We start from the raw sequence: 16,284 nt of genomic DNA, 5'->3' as shown, positions 1-16,284 counted from the left end.
AATACAGTAAAAATTATGATGTCCTCAGGTATTATTGTAATGGGGACCATGCCAGTACCTTAGCTAGACTGAAGATTCATTTGCAGGGCACCCATTGTTTCATAGCAGGGTCTTCAGCCACTCCTGAGAGAACATCTCAGCTAAAGTAAGAAAGGAGCAAGCAAGGATCCAAGATTCAAACTAACCTTCTGTGCAGGTTCACAAAAGGTTGGTTAACTTCTCCCTCTGCCCCTTCCGAATCCTGTTTACATTGTTTTGCAGCATCTTTGTTTTCTGGTTCCTACAGGGAGCCCAATGAAGGCCAAAATAAATCCCCAGAATGGAAGTTCCATGCTTCCATGTTGGAAGCAGGGAGACTTGGAAGTCTTGAGAACGAGCGTCAAACTGAGGCATAAGGTACATCAGGGCCGGCCCACAACATTTTGGCACCTGAGGCGGGGAGCTCAAATGACGCCCCCGTGCCCCATTGCTTGGGTCAAAACTTTGAAACTCTGGGTCCTAGTGGTGCCACCCCACCCTCCAGTCTGGCACCTGAGGCAGCCGCCTCAGTTCGCATCATGGTAAGGCCAGCCCTGAGGTACGTCAATGCATGGCTGCGAGTGAGCCTCAGACCCTGTCCACACTAGAACTTTCAACGTGTTTGTGACAGGTTAGTGATCTAGTTTGTGTGCACACACAATAATCCATGGTTTGTAACCACGACAGCTAACCATGTGTTGACTTTTCCAACAGCCTGGCACAGAGCTGTCTTCCTGTAACCAGTTCTTGCACTTAAGATGGGAGCACCTATCCATGCCTGTATAACGGCTTTGGCCTGGCTTCCTTCACACTAACTCCTTTTGAGGTAGGACATCCCAGAGTGTGTCGGTCCATGTGTTGCTGATGCTTCTTTGTGTGTGTGTGTGTGTGTCTTCCTGGCACTCCATCCCCTGCTGAGGCATTATGGGATAGTTTCCCATGTCTTCCCAGAATGCATGGGGAAGTAGCGAGGACTCACAAGTGTGACTGACAAATGTTCACAGTTGTGAAAAAAGTTTCCAGGCGAACACAACTGAACTGGGTTGTTGTACCCAGGTTGGGCGAGGAGGTTGTGACTCATGACTTAGCTATAAAATATGGTTGTATGTCTAGAGATTTACTGATGAAGAGCGAAGGTGTACTTGAGGCTTAAAGAAACCTAAATGGGCCCAACTTGCATGCCGAGGGGCTGGAAAAAGTTACCCCCGTTTTAGACACCAAGGGCCAAATTCATCCCTGGTGGGGCTGCATTGCGGATGGATTAGACTCCTTCCACATCACATCTGGATTTGGCCTAGAGAAAATCATTACTCAAGAGCTTGCCCAGCGCAGTTATCCAGGCCCAGGGGTTCCGGGAGGTTCAGAAAAACAGCTGGAAGGTGAGATGCTTATCCTGAGGTGTAAACCCTCAGAGGTTTGCCCGCCACGCACGTGTTATGTTAACGTAAGTCTTTGGAGGCAGCAGAGTCTAAGTGGTGGTGAGGTGAACACCGGGCCTTTTCAGGAAGGTAATCTGGGGCCTTTTAAAGTCGAATGCCCAGGGACTCAGTCTTCCTTAAGAACAAACAAGAAGACAAACACAACAGAAGCACGCCTGAAAGCCAGACTCGTTTTTCATTTCTCTGCCTCCCTGATCCCAACCGTAATCCCTGCTCAGAATCCTGTCAGCCCGACTGTTCTGGAACTGACATTGCTGCAGGCATCTTCTCTGCTGACTTCCCTCAGATCTGCCTCCTCCTGGGATGTCTAAAGAGGACTCCGAGATTTCTGTGTTACTGGATGATTCACTCAGTGCCCTCAAGCAAAGTGCTCCGGGTCCCTGGGGGGGAAGAAGCGGGAGGGGGGTGGGGGGAAGGGGAGGAAGGCGGGAGTGTAACGCCATCCCGTGCTAAGGGGATAAGCGTTATGCGGTGTAGTACGCGAGATGTCTGATTGCAGACGTTGATCATCAGAGCTGGCACTACGGCCCAAGCGGCGGCTGTGTTCTCTTCCCGTTCCCCCTACTGCCGTGCGGCCTGGGCCTCCCTCCTGCACGGAGGGGCAGGTCCATTTTGGCACAATCGATACCTGATTCTGAGAGACGGTCATAATGGAGACACCTTGCCAATGTGGCTGTCAGGCAGCAATAACAACAATCCTCTGCCCTTCTCCAGAGTCTTTCACGCTGATGCGGTATATGTTCAATGGTAGGTAGGTAGATAATCATGCTAATAACTAGAACCAGACAGCAAGATCTCCAAGCACTTTATAAACGTTTATTAATTGGGTCTCACAACGCCCATGAGGTAGATCAATGTTATCAGCCCCGTTTTACAGACGGGGGTGGGGGATAAGAACCAGAAAGGCAAAGTGACTTGTCCACAGGTATGTGGTGAGTCAGTGATGGAGTGAGGAACAGAAACCAGGAGTCCCGTCTCCCAGTCCTGTATTCAAATCCATGGATACCACTGACTGTCAGTGTCTTTTGTAGCATAAGGAAGGATAGTCTTGCAGTTAAGGCATTGAGGCAGGGAATGAGAAGGGAGTCAGAGTTCGGTCCCTGGCTTTGCCACAGACTGCGTCTTTGACTTTGGGCAAGTCACTCTGTCTCTGTGCTGCTGATCCCCATCTGTCCTCAGGGAGCCTAGTACCGTAAGCCACCGTATTACCTCTCTGTTTCAACTCTTGCTGAGGCAATGTGACAGCTGCCTGCTGCACCTATCTTGCCAGCATACTCCTCCAGACGGCCAATCTAACTTGGCCCTGCAGATAACATCTAGGGAACCCAGTTCCCCAGAGGCATCTTTCTGCAGTGTCCAGTTCCTCTCACTGGACATTCATAGAAAGTAACCAAGTTTGCTGTCTCCAAACAGACAGAATACACACTAGTCTTTTGATTCAACTGGGATGCACAGCTTATTTCAATATAACAGCATTGTTATGGTAAAACTCAGTTTATTAATAAAGAACATAGATTTAAGTGATACTATGCAAGAGAAAAAGAGACCGGTCTGGTTACAAAAATAACCCAGTTTCTAGTGTCTAAAACTAAGTTCTAGCAAGCTTTATCTTTGCCAAAAGCAGTTTCTTACTTAAGTGAAGCCATAAGCATCTCCAGCCCGTCAGGTAGGAGGACCCACTTTTCACAGAATCAGAGGGTGCTGTTCTCTTTGTTCCCTAAGTGATGGATAACTAAGAGGTTCTCTTCCCCCACTTTTAGAGTCCAGAAAACTTTTGATATGTATTCTTTGTAAAGTAAAGCCAGACAAAGTTCCTCTCCCCTGCTGCTTGTTTTCGGCATGCTACAGGCACCAAGCCCCTTCTTCGTTCTCAGTGCAAATTGCTTTTTCTAATTGGCTTAATCACTTTGTTTACCTTATATGTAAATGTACTTTCCTTGTCCTTTGCCTGTAATCAAGTCAGGCAGAGCAGTAACTCCGCATTCCTTTGTCTAGGGCAGGCTTGTTTATCACCTGAAGCCACCTAACTTTGTGGGTTCAGATTCCAGCCACAAAGTTGGGTCCAAACTTTCCCAAAGTCTGGGATTGTCTGTATGCAGGGGTTGTTTGGAGACTAGAGGGAATGGCATGCTGGATCCAAAGCATCCCCTTGGTTTGGACAATGGAAAACCAAAATAATTCTACAGCGAGAAGAAGTAACATGCTTACAGTTTAAACAAGTTTCCTCAATAAAAGCCAGCCAATCTGAACCTGCAAACTGCAGTAAACCCTCATAGCAGCTTTAGAATGAAATGAATATTTTTCACATCCCCTCCCGAGTTCCATGTATCCACCCTTCTCTCTTTCATGCTGGGGCCCTTTGCTGCTGTTCTTCGAGTTCACTCTGGGAAATGGTGGCACAGGAGTGGGGATGCACTGAAAATGGATGGTGCCAAAAATGACTTGGGGAATGATGAGACAAAAAGGTAAGATAAAGATAAAGATACAAAAAATAGAGCCCCCTCCATATTTTATTAGGGATGTGATGTGCAACCTGCAGTGTTCTTCATGACAGAGAATGGGGACTGGGGCTATCTTTTGGTTCTCTGTTTCTCCAGTGCCTAGCTTCATGGAGACCTGGTCCATGACTCAGGTTCCCATGCATTGTAGTCATATAAATAATAGAGAAAAAACAGAGCTCAGTTATAATGAATATAAAAAGAATTCTTTATGGAGGCTGCTAGTTATAGACAGACCTTGTTGTTCTCTCCGGCTTTCTAGCTGCCAGCTTGTGCTGTCTAGTGTCCTCACGTAGTGTCTCCTTATGTTCCAGCCTGGACAACGCAGTCATGGAAGGCACTGGGGATTCCACTAAAGGATCAAGTCTTGGAAAACTTGAAGTGCTAATCACTAGGAAGTTAATTTCAGCTGTAGAGTGGTGCTCACAGATCCCAGCATGTGGTGAGGATTTGATCCCTGAGATACCGAACCTTGAAGGGTTTTCTGTGAAGGATAAATGTGCAGGAAAGGCATGCTATGTATATAATCAAATCTCTTGCAAATGGTTATTATCATACGTTCTGTCTCTCCTGCTCTGCTCTGATTATGACGGTTTGTCTTGATCTCAGGACAAGTGTCTCGTGGACCTGCCACACCTCAAAGTCTGAGGCTGGAGGATCTATTTCTTCTTCCCTTAAAACACACCCAGGGAAGCTAACCAAGCAAATTAGGAAGCTCCTTTGCCTTGGAGCTGCAGATGCTTTGCAGTCTAGAGAATCAAGTCCAGCCTGGCGTAAGCAGGTGTAATTACACAGGACTTGAATTTGAACCTAGAACTCTGAAGATTCAAGGAAGGCGATAATAAGGGACTAGACAGATTAGTAGTGGGATATGAGACCTTTTGACCTGGAGTTTTCAAAGAGGCCTAAGGGAATTAGGTACTCAGATCTGGAATCAGGCACCTTTTAGGCCTATTACTCACCAGTCAACTGTTCAAATCCAGTCCAGAACAATAGTAGTTACAATCAACTGATGAATGCTCAGGTATCCGTGGGAAATTGCACTACCAGAATACACATAATAATGATTAATTGATCGTCATGTCTATGGAAATGCTGAAATGAATTGATGGTCTCCGACCAGACCTTAGAGTTCACAGCCCTCATCTCAAAACCACCACTAGGGCTGGTGCTGACTGGCAATCTCAGCATCGAGGCCAAGGACTGAATGGACATGGAGACTGAGACCTTCTTGCCCTAAGAGATGGGCCCACCAGGACTGGGTTGATGGGCATATTTGCAGATGTACTTGAGCAGCTTGTTCTGTGCTTAAATAGAGGCTGAAGCTCCACGGTTCTATTCTAGTCTATTCAGGTTCTTGTACCGTGCCTTATCACCATGATATCTGAGCACCTAAGAGAATCCTCTACAAACTGCCCTTGCTGAGTCCCATGCTTATTTTATCCCAGTGATTTTGAGTACAGATCTGCTTAGGTTACCTGTAATAAGACATTTTTTGTCTGCCAGCCCTACCAAGGCCCACTGGGATCTGTGAGTCAAATTGGGTTCTTTCCTTCTTGTGGACCATCAGCAGTAATACAAATTCAACAGACCAAAGTCTGCCCTAATGCCTGGGCAGCCCACTTGCCTTTAGCATGGTGGAACAGAAGCAACTGAGGGCCAAATTGGACCCTACACATAGAAGTTAGTTGACAATTCTATGGATGATGTGTGAGCCAGAATGGAAAACAGCTCCCTCTCCTGGGGCCATCTTGGTTCGGCAATATTAGCTAGAGGAAAAAGCAGTGGCCAACTTGTTTTCATCTCTAAGTCAGCAGATCTGACTCATGATACCCACAGGGAGGGGAGTAGTTCCGTGAAGTCAGAAACCGAAGCACAGAGAGGGAAAGTGCACAAAAAGTCCAACGTTGCACATTGCATCGGGGGTGGCCCTGTGACCGGAACCCAGGAACTACCTTCTCCCACTCCAGTGTCAAGTCAATCAATCTTCAATGGGAGTGACCTGTATCACTTTAAATAGAGAGACTTCCACTGGTGAAATAAATTTCCCAGCCCTTAAACATATGACTCGGGGTCATTCTGTGTGTGTGTGTGTGTGTGTGTGTGTGTGAAAAAGAGAGAGAGAGAGAGAGAGAGAGAACAAGCCTTATTTTAGACAATGGCCCTTTTTAAAAATTCCCTTTTCCATGAAAGACCTCCACTGTTTGGTAGGGCAATGCAATAACAAGAGGAGTAACAATCAGGTGTTTTACCTGATGGAATGTTAACCTTCATCCTGGGTTTGTTGCTAAGTTGGACAAACAGTACTAGACATACACTTAACTGGTAGTGCATATATGATTCCAGCGTTTATTGACCATGAATGGTTGTAGGATAGCTTGGGCAATGATGGAGAACTAGCAATATAAATCAGGCCCTGTTAAGATTTGCCTCCAACTTTCAAAAGTCAAAGGTCCCCATGGCTACTCAAAGACACTTAAAGTGCTTGAATCTAAGCACACAAAGGATAAATATTTTGGTGTCTTAAACTATGGCATGGCCTTCCTGGAATAGTGCAGAATTTGTAATAGAAGAGCAGAGAAGTCCAGAGCAGAGGAACAAGAGAATCAAAATGCCAAATGTGTGTATGTGCGGGGAGTGGAAGCTGGTTATGTTTCTGCCAGGCACTTCAAGATTAATATACATGAAATCTCTCGAGAATGTTTTTCATACATTTTAAAATTTGATCAGCCATATGAGGAGGTGTGTTTGCTAAATTTAATTGATGTAATTCAAACACAGCAGAGGCTTTCAGATTATGGTTATACAGAGTAGGTGTCATATCGAACATCATGTAAAAGGTATGATTAAATGCTAAGTAACAAGACCTAGACCTCAGTGTAAGGTGGACTGTGCGATGGGTCAGGGAGTCTGGTTTCAAGAGGCATGTGTGACGGAGACACAACACTTAAAGCTATTTCAGGACAATGGCCCACATTTGGCCCTGGTGTAATTCTACTGAAGTCCATTAAATTACTTTAGAGATCAGTTTTTTCCCATTCAATCCAGTTCAATCCAGGAATCTATCACCATGGTGTTGGAGTGCCTGGTATCTAAATTGGCCCTAAAACGATGTTACAATTCACTGACTATTTACTCAGCAATGGGATTGGGCTCCAAAGCAACAAGTCGAGATGCATGGGGCTGGAACAGCTGATTCAAGCTCACTGGCACATGTCACGTGATGCTACCTAGGGTGCAAACCACCTGTAAACAATGGTTACTTCATCTGTAGACATATCTGATGTCACCAGATAGTTGCTTTCCCAGAACTATGTGTGGGAAAGGGGTGTGATGAAGGAAAACATTTGCTGAGTACCGCTAGGGGAAAACCAGCAGAAGGGCAGAGCAGGGCTTCTCTACCATAGAATGTGGGCTCTGCACTCAAAGAGCATCACAGAAGAGAAAACACTGATTGCTAAGGGATGGTGCATGGGCAAACCTAGAGGGACAATTCTATTAGAGAGACTAAGGTGGTCCATTCACAGCAGTCACACACACAGAATGATAAAAGTAGCTCCACTGAAGAGCAGGAGCATGACTGGACCCAAAATCTGTAAAGTGCCCTGGGATAATTCAGAGTGAAAGGAGTTATATACATGTGAGATTTTCTTCCCTCTCCACCACCACGACTACCTCTCCTCACCACCCCTGCTGCTCCTTCTCTTCCTCTGTTGACACCATCACTGCTGCTTGTTTTAGTGGTAGAATGAAGATTTTTCCCCCCACCCCAACATGGGTTCTCTGGGAGTCTGAGAGCGATCTGGATGTTCTAGGAGTTCTTTGGTCCTCCCAGTATCCTCTAATGAGCAACAGTGCAGTAGCCAGGGGACAAGTCCTGGGACTAGGAGTTAGCAAACCTGCTCACCTCTGCCGCTGACTCAGTGACTCCCCTCGATTAAGTCATTTGACCATTGTGCCTCAGTTTCCCTACCTGTAGAATGGGGGTAGTGATACTGACCTGCCTTTGTGCAGCACTTTGAGATCCTTGGATGAGAAATGCTATAGAAGAGCTGTTTATTATCTACTCTCATCTATTTAGGCTTGTTTCTTCTCTCATGCTGATGTAAATCAAGAGTAATACCACTGAAGTCAACTGAATGTAAAATTGGTGCAAGCTGGTAGAGGATCAGGCCCTCTATATCTGAGGTGCTCATCATCATATCTGGGTGCCCAGTTTTCAACTGGATTTCTTTTCCAAAGAGCCATGTTGTCTCAAGGAACTCCCCTCTCCTCCCTCCCCCGAGAGCAATAGGGTTTGAGGAATCCAAACCCAAAAACTTTTGTCATGGGACCAGAAAAATAGCCAGTGTATGGAAAAAATCAACTCTTTCCTGAAGGGAAAAAAAAAAGCATTAGAAAAAATGCCGACGTATTGAGCTGTGACATATGGTTACACAAATAGAAACCACAGAGGGGAAAATCATGTTTTCTCTTTCATTATTTATCACTCTCTAACCATCTCCAGCTGGGTGAGTAAACAGCCTCATTGGGCTGTAATGAGAACAGCCTGCTGCCACTGTGCATGCAGCTGCCGGATTCCAATGGTGTGAGGAGTGCGTGTGTGCGTGCGTGTTTGTGTGTGTGTCACCTCGCCTAGCCACTGTCTTGGACGGTAAACAGGGTCCACGGAGACAAATCTCCAGTTGGTTTCCTCCCACTCATTGCTACCGCTGTCCATTGTTAGAATCATAGAATCATAGAAGATCAGGGTTGGGAGGGACCTCAGGAGGTCATCTAGTCCAACCCCCTGCTCAAAGCAGGACCAATCCCCCAATTTTTGCCCCAGTTCCCTAAGTGGCCCCCTCAAGGATTGAACTCACAACCCTGGGTTTAGCAGGCCAATGCTCTCCTTTTCACTCATTTTCCCCCATCCCTCCATCCCGTTTGCTTGTAGCTATCTCTGGTACAAGCAGGATTGATGCTATCACTGTCCCAAGCAGGATGGGTGCAGTGTAAACTGTGCCATGCAGACCTGTGCAATGTGCCTACGGCATTCTCCTCCGACTGAGCGCTAACTAACTGCAGACTTGGTGTTAAATTAACCACGCAACTCCCTGTTATTGTTCAGGGGAATTATGTGCCCAATTTCCCCCCTGCACCACATTGCAAATTGACTCCTAAGTGTCCCGTGAAATGGCTACATAATTCACACATTTAGGAACTGGTGGCACAAATGTGTTCCAAGCTGGGAGATGATGGAGAGCCAGATACTTTATTTTATTGTATCTTTTTTGGAGCTGTCTCACTCACTTTAATCTGTCTCTTTTAAACTGATCTCTCATTATTATAGAAATTAGAGATGGGGGGAGGCACTTGCCCCCCCCCCTTTCCTTACAGCAGGATCCCATCCCAGGATCTCAAAGCGCTTTAAACACCTTAACAAATTAAGCTTTACCACCCTCCCTGTCCTGTGACCTAGGGAAAGTGAACCAGGATCAATTTCCACTCTTTAAACTCTGTGCGACCCCGGAGATTCAGAGCAAGTGACCTGCTTCTCGTGACTGTACTTTAACCACTAGACCATGCTCACTGACTGTGAGTCTGGTCCAACTCCCATTGGAGTGAACCGAAAATCTCCACTGAGTTTCAGGGGTGCTGGATCAGATCCTATGGGCTCATGAGAGATTTAGCATTGTCTTTATTGGTCAGCCTCGAAGGGCCTCACCCAAAGCCCACTGCAACCAGTGAGAATTTTTCCACTGCCTACAATAGGCTTTGGATCAGGCCCTTAATTCGGTCAGAATATTGTGGTGTTTCATCCTTCCACCCCTCGCTGCTTTCCTGTTTTACACCCATCTCTCTCCCATGCTAAATACCAAAAATGGCTCCTCTCCAACTGACTTCAGTGGGACCAAGTTCTGTGTCTTTACTCCCCAGTAGGTAGCTTGTCCAAGTAAGCCCGAGAACAGGAGCCCATAACACACCTACATGCCACTTACAACACAGGTCCAGTAAACACTCTTGCAAAAAGCAGCTTCAGCTAAGACAAGAGCTGCACAATTCAGCGTGAATAGTGCTGAGGAGAGAAGTGCTAAGTCAGAGGCTCCCGGCAGAGACATCTCTTCTTCCAGGCTTTTCTATACTCTACCTAGGGGCAGTCAGTCTCCCAGCCTCCGGGTTGCCCAGTAACAGAGCCAGGCCTATTATCATAAGCAAATAAGTGTGAACATTTCAGCATCTCATTGAAACATTGAAAATGGCCTGAATTTGGTGGGGAAAGTGTACCACGAAATTAGTGAAAGCAGGCCACTTTTAGCGACAATTACCTGTTTCTCAAGTCAAGAAGGGCCACGTTGCCATTTAAAATGAGCAAAAATTTGAATGACATTTGGTCGTTTATGAAATGTGTTTGTAAACAGACCTATCTGAACGAAAATTGGCCCAATTTTTTCAAGTCAAATAAGGGCAACATTTCCAGTAAAAATGGGCCACCTTTTGTTTGAAATTAGGTCAGTTTTGAGCAAAGGCCATGAAAATATGGGAAACATTTTGTATGTTTTTTTTTTTTCCTATGGGAAAATTCTGGTTGAGTGACTTTTGATGGAAATCTCCCAACACTAAATTACAACTAGAGCTGCAAAAAAGGTGTGAAAGTAAATCTGTTAGTGCATTGGCCCGCCATTCCTGCTCGGGGATTGTCTTAAAAAAATCATCTTGAACAAACTGGGAAGTTCACCAGTGCCGGAACTGGTGTATTTTCCAGTGGGTCTGGAGAAAAGGACTAACATTACCCCTGGTAAAAATTATGTTTAAACCAGATCTAATTTTCCAGTCTAATATAACTCCTTCGTACGCAGTGAGCCAGGCCATGATCACACAGATCTGGTGGTAAACTGTAATTATATTTGCGTTAAGGCTCCTTTATTCTAATCATGCTATGTACAGCACACTTAGTTTAATGGAGCGTCAGGGACCCAAAATGACCAGCACCACCCCCCACCCCCAAGTGAGAAGCCAGGGTAGAAAATCTGGCCTTGCATTTCATGCATCTGCTTAACTTTAAGCACATGTTTAAGTCCCATTGACATGGCATTTAAAGCATGTGCTTTGCAGAATCAGGGCCTTTCTACAGTACATATCTATCATATTAATCATATTAGGCCTGATCACTGCAGGTTTTCCTCTCAAGTGGTTGCTCGTGTATGATCTTACGCCGCTCATTGCTTCTGAAATCAGTTGAGGGTAGAGGAGCACTAAGTTTGAAAATAGGGAAGAAAAACAGTTTTAAAAAAAAAACCACCCCCAAAACAACACCAAAGGTAGGTTGGATTCAGCATCTTTGGTGTTTTGAAAAGAAGATCTAAAAATCATGTTTTAAAAATCCCAAAAGGGTTATTGAAAGGGCCACTTGTAGGGAGGAGAGCCCTGAAGTGATTGTTGTGCATTTCGTATCCATGTGTGAAAAGGCGCAGCATCGGTGATTTCTGCCCTGCTGCTCTTCTCATTTTGCTGAGTGGAGACAAAGGGCCTGGTTTTCCCCCTTTTCCGTCATCATTCAGTCCCGGACAACATGGATGTGAAGCGTTACCCTTCTAATGCGGCAGCATTTTATCCTCTGCACAAGTGTAAACGGTGCAAAGATGGGGAGAATCAGGCGGGGAAACTCAGTTTTGCCCTTGGTTTGGAAGAGAAGAGAAGAATCAGGGAAATTTGATTAATCCCAGGGTGAATCAGAAAAATCAGAGTTCTGATCCACTCTGCTGGAACGATTTCCTATTAACCTCTATTTTTTCCAAATTTTTCCGGTTTTCCCTTTTATTGCAACAAATAATTAAGAATCCCAAACGTTAATACTTGTCTGTGCTCTCCCACACTCTTTAATAGAGACTTGGTCTGACTGATTTATGTCAAATTTGACACAAAAAGGGAGGGCTCAGTAGCGGAGCTGTTTTACTCTGCGCTGCTGCTCGGGAGATATGTCTTTGCTTCCCAGCCTGGCCTTCAGTTTGCTTGAGCCAGCAATGGGCTTAAGCTCCAGCAGTCCATCCCTACTTATGCACTTAAGCACATACTTAACTTTAAGCAAGTAGGCTGCATTGAGGACAGTAGGATTTAGGCATATGTTTACGTGCTTGCTAAACTGGGACAGATTTAAGCATATGCATAAGGGCTTTGCTGCATGGGAGCCTAAAAAACTGTCAAGTACAGAACATTTTTGCCAAAACAGATGTCCACTGGGAAATGCCATTTTGATCAAATCAATTTTTTTGTGTGTGAAATCATACTGATTTTGACAAAAAAAGATGGAGGGGAAAAGTTTCAAAAATGTCAAAAATGTCCCATTTTGACACAGAATGAAAAGTTTTGATTTTTCTCTTTGAAATCTCTTTATTTTGAAATTTTACTTCATTTTATATTAAAAAGCATTGAAGTAGAAATGAAATGTTTTGAATGTATCGAAGCAAAACCCTTCAATGGACCTGACATAGTTTTTGTTTGTTTGGTTTTTGTTTGTCTTTCTAATTTTGTTTCACAAAACAAAATTTGGAATTATGCCTTTTTGTACCAATTTGGGATGAAAAAAATGTCAAAATCTGGGGGGATGGAAATCTCTTTTCTTACCAGCTCTGCTGCCACGGGTGCCGTTGGGATGGGGTGTGTTTTGTCCTGTGTAACACATTTATATTGACACTATGCCTATAAGAACTGCATAGATAAATTGTCAATACAGTGTATGGACTTGATTCTGACCTCACACCGGTGTAAATCTGGAGTAATACCATGGAAGCCGATGGAGTTACAGCAGCGTAAAATCAGAGGGAGAGAAGAATCAGGCCCCATCCCTGTTGTACGGTAAGTAGATTAACTCCAGTTATGGAACAAAACAGTTTTGTGTCACCCCTATAACTTATGATTGCTTCCTGTCACAATGTTTGTTTTGGAATTGTCTCCATTTTGGGGGGGATTGTCTCTGTTTTTTCAGGGCAATCTCATGTCCTGCTGCTCTAACTTGGGAGACATGAGCAGGTCCCAAAATAACTTTCAGGGGCCACAAAAACCTGTGATGTTTCTGACAAGAATGTGCTTTGACATAATGTCACCCATATCTGCATCCTTAGCCAATTAATTACCATTGAAAATTTGGCCCTCTCTGCCTCAGTTTCCTCATCTCAAAAATGAGGACAAAGACATTGGCCTTCCTGTGCAGTGTGGTCTGTATAAGAACTGAGCGTTATTCCTAAATGGCAATGCTATTTTTAAAAAACTGACGGTGTTATATGCTGTGTTGTTATAGCCGTGGTGGTCCCAGCATATTAGAGAGGCAAGTTGGGTGAGGTAATATATTTTATTGGACCAACTTCTGTTTGGTGAGAGAGACAAATTTTCGAGCTACACAGAACCCAGACCTGAAGAAGAGCTCTGTGTAGCTTGAAAGCTCATCTCTTTCACCAACAGAAGTTGGTCCAATAAAAGACATTCCCCCACCCACCTTGTCTGTCTATGTTATAAGAAGTTTTGTGAACTATGTATTCCCAAGCAAATCCTTCCCCACCTCTTCACTCCACAGGGACAGATTCTGATTTCAGTAACTCTGGAGTAACTCAGGATTTACACCTTAGCATCACAGATCAGAATCTGGCCCCCATGCATCTCACCCAGCCAGACGGCTGTGAGTGTTATAACACCATTTTCTCTCAGCATTGCTGACTTTTTTCCCCTTTTCTCTTTAGTTTACCCTGTTAACATTCTCTCCCTGTAAACTTTAATGAACTGTCGTCAGACAAAAGTAATCGCCAATCAGTAAAACTTAATTTTACAAAAAGACAAAAAGAGGCTGCACTCTAATTGATGGAAAATTGGTCGTTTCTTGTCAGGTTATTGTTCATTTCCTGGTCGTTAATGACTGTGTTTTCTACCAATCAGGACTCTGAACAGGGATCCCATAAAATATCTTCTAGTTTCTTATGCCACCGAACTGTACATTACTTGCTGCCCTTTAAAGTAACCTTGTCAGGTCAAATTTGGTTCTAAATGTAGCTGTTCTAAAACCTAAAACCAACAGAAATATGTCCACTAATAAACTTTTAATGAAAATTCCAATGGAAATATTTTTTTAAAAATAAATACATTTCCTACCCCCAAAATTACTGCATCATCTTCCTAGTGCAGTGAAAAGCCAACAGTGAAACTGACAAGAAACAAAATGAAACTGACTAATCTATTTCCGTCATGGCAAAAAACAAAACAAAAATCAAACAAAGTCAATAGCGAAGAGTCAATTTGATTTTTTTAAATTCCTTTCTGTTTTAATAATGTAAGGTGTTACTGGTGATGCAGGTAAAGGAGCTTTCCAGTCCAATTCTGATCTGACTTGCACCACTGTAAATCAGGAGTAATTCCACTGATCTCAGTGGTCTTGCAATAACAGTAAAAAGGCGGTGTCAGAACAGGACTGGTTTTTAAAAGATGGGATTATTAACTAGCCACTGTCCTTTATCACGCTGCTCTTGGGAGAGAAATAAAACACCCACACTTTTCTTTTCCTTCAGATATTGGCCACTGAAATTTCCCCAGAACTGCCTCACACTACCCCACTCACTATTGTTCATTATTTGTAGTATGTATGGTAGTGCCCAGAGGCCCCAATTGGGCCCCATTTTGCTAGATATTGTACAAATAAATATATATTAGACAGTCTCTGCTGATGATATGGCCAGTCTAAAACTGGAGTAGTTATATACCAGGTATGGGGACAGAGTGGGGAATGAGGGGAAGAGAATAACTACCAGACATCACCAATGCCCCCTTCCCAAATTCTCACAGCACCAACCGGCAGGAGCTGCTCTGGAAAAATGCATGTTCTACACAGGCTATTACGGTAATTTGATAAGCCAGTTCTTCGTGATATGAATCTTTGCCTTCGTTTAAGGGAGGGGAAAAAAAAAACCATTGCATTTTGATGGCTCACAGGGACAGTTCATTAAGCAATCAACTCTTTTAATGAAAAATTTCTTTGTTAAAATATTCATTGATCTGCTGCAGTTTTGCATGGAGAAAGGAAAGGACTGCGTCCCAAATGCTTTTCTGTCGGAGTCCTCCCAAGCACGCACTTAAAACAGAGGATTGTGCCCCAGCATTACAAACATGGTAATTCATACATCAGACCTTGTCAGGTGACCTTCAGGGAGTCCAACCAAGACCCCCAGGGTGAAGCAAAGATTTTTTTTTTCTCTGTCTCACCATTATGCCTAGTGATCACTGAGGTTTTTTACACACCGTACCCTGGTCTCCTTCTGAGCAAAGCAGACATCAGACAGACAGTAGCAGACAGAAAGTGGGATGGGCGACTGGCCTATATTGGAGGGAAACGGGGGCCCCCGTTTCGATGGCGTAAAGGGAGTATGCAGGGGCCAGCTGCTCCACTGGTGTAGCTTACTGGCAGAGCTGGAGAGCGGTCAGTTTACACCAACTGAGGAATCCGCCCGTGATGTCTGGGGCAACACCGTGCCAAAGCAGCAGGGGATGGGGAGAAAGTTGAACTGAGAGCAAGGGAAACTAGGTGAACATGAGGTGAAGAAGAAAGCGCTGGCATGAGGAGCTGGGCCAGCAGCAGCAGGAAGTCAGGAGAACAATGGGCAGAGAGTGGCCTAAGAAGAGAGTGAGGCAGGGAAATAAAGGGCCTGATTCTCTTCTCTGAGTGGTGGAAATCAGCAGGGGCTCCTTCAAAGTCAATGGGCTTAATTCCCAGTGGGTGTAAGGTGGCACAGTTCCATTTGATGTCAGTGGGCCAGATCCTCAGCTGATGTACCTGAAGTCAGGGGAGCAATGCCAGTTTACACCCAAAGGAGATTTGTCCCACTGCAGAGACATGAGTGTAAACGAGAGGAGGATCAGACTCAGAGAGCAGGAAGGAGACAGAATGAAGAAGAGTTAGAGAGGGAAAGAAAGAGAAAATCAAAGGGAGAGAGATTAAAATTCCCAGCCAAAGGGCTGGAATCGGCTCCTTTTACTCGCTCTGACTAGTGCGCTGCCTTGTGAGTAATCCCACTGCTTTTAAAAGGGGAGGCCACTCACAGAGTGAGGTACCACTCCCTGTGTGAAAGGATCGCTCCCTAAGGAAACCATGCAGACAAACATTGAGTGGTGTGTACAGGATATGGATGAGTAACGTTATTTGAAAAGCAGACAAATGAAAAGGGGTGGGGGGAACCCAGTCCTGGCTCACTGTGTCCAAATTAGCGAGAGGTAAAGCATAACCAACTCTAGGCAGGTAGTACCACAGCCCTTGGTCCCTTTCCATCTGGCACAGCATCAGCATTAAGCCCTGGTCAGCTGTACATAGTTCT

The sequence above is a fragment of the Eretmochelys imbricata genome, chromosome 21, assembly GCF_965152235.1.
Source record: "Eretmochelys imbricata isolate rEreImb1 chromosome 21, rEreImb1.hap1, whole genome shotgun sequence".
Taxonomy (NCBI): Eukaryota; Metazoa; Chordata; order Testudines; family Cheloniidae; genus Eretmochelys; species Eretmochelys imbricata.
Note: the sequence above shows the minus strand (reverse complement) of the source record.